At 49.6% G+C, this 5,131-nt stretch overlaps 1 long non-coding RNA gene across 1 annotated transcript; it reads left to right on the top strand.

The window, feature by feature from the left end:
- The first annotated feature begins 3,234 nt into the window (after window positions 1–3,234).
- Window positions 3,235–4,615, top strand: LOC107184049. Its single transcript, XR_001514866.1, has 2 exons — window positions 3,235–4,091; window positions 4,171–4,615. It is a non-coding gene; the product is annotated as an uncharacterized LOC107184049 (long non-coding RNA).
- The last annotated feature ends 516 nt before the right edge of the window (window positions 4,616–5,131 follow it).

Below are 5,131 nucleotides of genomic sequence, written 5' to 3'. Positions count from 1 at the left end.
CTGCCTCCTGCGCACCCCCTCCTGGGGATCAAGCCTGAAACCTCGGCATTTGCCCTGACTAGGAATCAAACTGTGACCTCCTGGTTCATAGGTCGATGCTCAACCACTGAGCCACACCAGTCGGGCCTGATGTCTGAATTTTCTGTCAGTTCATTGAGTTTGATCTAGTTATTCTTTATGTGATGTAATGGAATTTATAGAATCAGAATAGTATTCTCTAGTGTTGTGCATGGTATAATAATTACATGGTATAATTTATAAATATATAACACATATTTATATACAACATAAATATACAGTATAATAATTACACAGTCTAGTGTAATTATAGTATTATATAATGTATGTCAGAAGCTGGTCTATGATTTTTGACAAATGTGTATAATAATGCAATCACCATCATAATCAAGCTATAGAACAGCTCCCTCACTTCCCAACCCCCTGCATAATTATCCTCATTGGAGGGCTGTCTTCCCCACCCCATCCTCCCAGACCCTGCTCAGTTCCTGCTCCATCCGAACCACTTTCCGAGTCTGCTTCCTTCACTGCCTGGAGGCAAGCGAGGTGGCCTGCTGGTGTGCCGGCTCTCTGGCGTGTGGCTTTCTCAATGTGCCTGTCCCTCCCCTAGTGGGTTCTTTAAGAAAAAGTTTAAACATATTATTTATACCCCAATCCAGATTTTATTTAAATTTTACTTCATAGGCTTTAAGAGAAGCAAACGTAACCGTAATATCTGAAAATACACATCTGAGCTTATCGAGTTTTCAGTTGGGAGAACTGCCATGTTTGACAATTTGTCGTAACCTGGTGACAGTCTTAAATAATTGCTCATTCATTTCAGTTTGCGGAAATGTGTTTTGCAGGACCGCCCTGTGAACGGGATAATGAAAACAAAACAAAAACCACTGAAGTCCACGTCAAATTTACATTAGACCACACTACACAAAATTCCCGAGTGGCCTATTGTCTTTCCATCTCAGACCTGACACCCACCGCAGGAATTTGTCCGTTGCTGTTACGGAACAACCCCCTCCTGGAGAAGGGCCCCTCAGCCACGTGGGGAATGCGGGGAGACCGGAGGGATGAGGGTGCATTACTGCCAATTAAAGATTCCACATGTCACACCAACTGTACCCGAAAGGCATGGCACATCCGTCCCAGCGGATGCTTCCCTCCCTGTCCTTTTTAAGCAAACGCTTATATAATGCAGCCTGCTCTGCGCCCGGCCCTGTTCTGAGCTTTTCTCAGCTCAGTCATGAGTCCCCATCAGCGAAGCAGGTGACAGCTCACCGGGGCTCCAGGAGGGACGGAGGGAAGCACACACACAGCCTCTGGGATTCTGAGTTGGCTGTGGCCTCATACAAGGTCCAGAGTCTCCTCCTGGGCACCCTAGGCCGCCACTCCTGCTGCGCCCAGGCCTGGGAGGGGGTCGCTGGTTGTAGGATGAAGCCAGGCCCATCGGGTGATGGAGGGGCCAGCTGAGATGTGCTGGGCCGGTCCCTGGCTTTGGGCTGCTGCTATCCGTGAGGACACCCCATCCGGGGATCTGGCCCGAGCCCCTCCCGCAGCGCTCCCACCCTGAGTCCTCCCCAGGCGTCCTGCTGTCATTTGCAAACCTGAGCTCAGCCTCTTTCTGTCCCCTCCATGTCCCTCCTGGAGCCCTGAGCTGGGCCAGAGGAGGGTAGTGACGCCTAGAAGGAGAAATTCCAGGTGGGAGGAATGACAGATGGGGGCGGGGGGTGGGGTGGAAAAAAGACACAATATGTTCAGATGCTTGTGACTCAGGAAGTTTGGCTGGAGCAGCCTGAGGAGGAGAGGGGAGGGGAGGGGAGGGGACAGGAGGCCATTGCAGTGAGCTGGGCTAAGTGGGAGGGAGCTCGGGTGGGCTGAAGAGTTGGGACATTGATCACCTCTGTCCCCTACTCCCGGGGCTCCCTTTAGTCTCCATTTTCTAATGAACTCAGTGGTGTTTTCAAGAGAAGAAGGGTGTCAGTGGAAGAACCCAGACCTTGAAAGTCCAGGGCAGAAGGGCTCAGACCAGGTGGTGGCCGTGAGAATGTTCCAGTGATCCTGCATGTAAGATCCTGGGAGAGAGGCCTCAGCCATGTGTGTGTGTGTGTGTGTGTGTGTGTGTGTGTGTGTGTGTGTGTGTGTCTCCAGTGCATGGATTGTGAGTGTGGGGTTCTCCATGCTTGGGTCAGTGTCAGGAGTCAGTTGTCCCCACCCCCCTGGGTCAGTGTCAGGAGTCAGCTGTCTCCAACCCTGGGTCAGGGTCAGGCATTCGCTGTCCCACCCCACTTGCGAGAGTTGGCTGCTCTCCAGCACTTTCCAGGTCTCTCTCCAAAGGGAGGGAGCAGGAGGTAGGCACACTGACTCCACTGCTGCCCCCACAGTGATCCCTGTTCTAAGATGGGAATAAATTACTTGTGGGAGAACATGCTGTGCAAGGTGGAAAGGAACAAAGAGGCGCTCCCCCACCGCCCACACTGCAAGGCGGGGCTTCTGGCAGGGAAGTGGGTGACGGAGGCTGAGGCTGCGGCACAGGCGGGTGCTGAGAAGCCTCAATCCACCACTGCACTGCATGTCATTGAACCAACATGTTACTTCTTGCTTTCTATCTTGTGCCACCTCAGGAGTCTCTGTAAACAGTGACTTTAGGGTTGCTTTGTGTTCGCCCACCCCCTCAACATGTGAAACAACTCACTTAAAAATAGACGGAGAAAACCCAGTCTGGAGAAAGATGGTTGACAATTAGCATCGGTTAACCTTATAAAAGCTTACTCTGGTGAATAAGGCTGCCCTGAAGTTAATGTTGACATCCGGAAAACTGAGTGGGGACGGGACTGGAGGTGAGGCATTTGCAGGCAGGACCTCAGCAGGTCCCCTCTGTGCTGCTCGGAGATTCCTTCCTGGCTGTGTTTCAGCTACAAGTTAGGCAAGCCTGTTCCCATGTCTTTGGGGTGACATCCAGACCCTGCTGCTGGGCATGCCATTGCCCCATCTCAGGAACTTACCCCACTCCCAGGCCTGCTGGCTGCCCTCTGGGCCTCAGCTGAGTTGGCCAAGGTTGGCTGGACTCCCAACCCAAGAGACGTCCATACAGTAGCCTGCAAAAGGGACTGGCACAGAGATTCTTGACCAGTAAGGAGAGTACAGAGCCAATCCTTGTCCTAGTTTCCAGAATTCATCAGGTCAGAGCAGAAGGTAAAGTCAAAGACGAGATTTGCAGGTAAAGCAGGGACCATGATGGTCACTGGCTTGTCGGGGTTCTGTGAGTGGAAGATTTGGGGACATGGGGTAGAAGGCAAAGCAGCCAGCCAGTGGGTGGCCACAGAGAGACCAGACAGAGGTTGCCTAACCTTTAGCAGAGAACTCCCCGAGTCCAGATCACGATGTTCTGGGCCCATGGGATGCTCAGTTCCAGTTTTGCCAAGGCCTGGCCCAACCACATGCCATGGTCTTGAACTTTCAGGAGATCCTGTCATCCTAATGCTGCTGTGACAATAAATTCCACCCCCTAACTTGAGGGCCCTGGGAGAACCTCTGCCACTTGGAGGAAAAAAATCCCCCAAAACCCACGTGACTGAGTCAGCCTTTCCCAAGTAGGTCTTTAAAATTCAGAATGAGACAAGGTCAAGATCAGATAGATCCCTGGGACCCGGCCACTCCTGGGGGTGGGTGTTCACCAGCCAAGCCACTCTCCCCTCTGTAGCCTTTACCCTCACTTTCCTACCAGCATCCCACGGCTGAGTTAATTAACTATCAGGTGAATCTCAACTCTATTCAAAGTCCTTAAAGAGTTATAAGTGCCTACTGCGTGCAGGGCACTGTGTGGGGCTGCGGAGGATGCACGCATGAGGGAGATAAGATGCCCACCTTCCAGGGAGGAGGCAGCAGGGGATGACCAGCAGTCCCTGGGGCTCTTAGTGATCACGACGCATGCTCTCTGCAGTTCTCTGATCTGCCACTCGGGAAATAGACTAAATAAGAACCTGGCAGTGAACGGTGGAAAAGGGATGGCAGTCACATTACAGTGGAAAAACCTGGCAAGTGCTACCTCCGCCAAACAATCAAGGTCAACATCAACAGGGGTAAGTCATGTTGGTAAGGTGGACCAATGGTAGGATGTGATGAAAACAGAATTTACCTCTCTGGTCTTCCTCCCCAAAGCCACCACCCTCATCTAATCATGAGAAAAGCATCAGGCAAATTCTGACAGAAGAGCATCCTACAATATACCTGACATTTTCCTCAAGGCTGTCAAGGTCATTAAGAACAAGAACTTGAGAAATTGTCACAACCAAGAGGAGCCTAAGGAGACATGACAACTGAACGCAGCGTGGAGGCCTGGATGGGCACCTGCAACAGAAAATGAATGTTCGGCGAACACGGAGGAACTCCGAACAATCTAGGGACTTTATAACAATAACATTAATAACAAGGGATCAATTTGGGTTCATCGTTTGTAACAAATGTACCACACTAATGTTAGATATTAATAATCAGGGAAGCTGGGTACCGGACATATAGAAACTCTCTGTTCTGTCTGCTCAATATTTCTATAAATCTAAAACTGTTCTAAAAATAAAGTCTATTAAAAAAGTCCCTGCAGCAATGAGGTTTGGGGTGGCCTGCCTGTGAACCCGACTCTCTCTGGCTCCCAAGCATTTTGGTGATCCATTCTCTACCTTTTAATCACTCCCTTTTCTGCTTCATCTAGTTGCAGTGGGAGTTCTGTTGTTTGCAAGCAAGAGCCTAGACCGATACACCACACACATATTTACATGCAGCATTTAAAGAAAGAGCTGCAGGAGATTTGGTGTCATTGTCATTTTCCATTTTGAGTTCTAACCCTTTCACAAATGCAGGAGAGCGTGCATAAAGTATCTGGGGATAGAATCAAGAATAATGAGACAATATGTGGGAAATGCTTTGAGCTCCCTGGAGCTCCTGAAAAGCAAGGTACGCGTATTATCCTCATTAGACAAAACACGCTTTGAAAACTTTGGCAGGAAGAAGGCTACACGTGGAAATCAGTTCAATTACTTTTGCCTTTTAAAATAGACAAGTTGTATAAAAGTTAAAGTGATTTTTTTTTTGTAAATTAAATTCATCCTTACTTTCTCTGTCA

The sequence above is a fragment of the Myotis davidii genome, unplaced genomic scaffold (genome assembly GCF_000327345.1).
Source record: "Myotis davidii unplaced genomic scaffold, ASM32734v1 scaffold143, whole genome shotgun sequence".
Classification (NCBI taxonomy): Eukaryota; Metazoa; Chordata; class Mammalia; order Chiroptera; family Vespertilionidae; genus Myotis; species Myotis davidii.
Note: the sequence above shows the minus strand (reverse complement) of the source record. Positions and strands in the feature narration are given on the sequence as shown.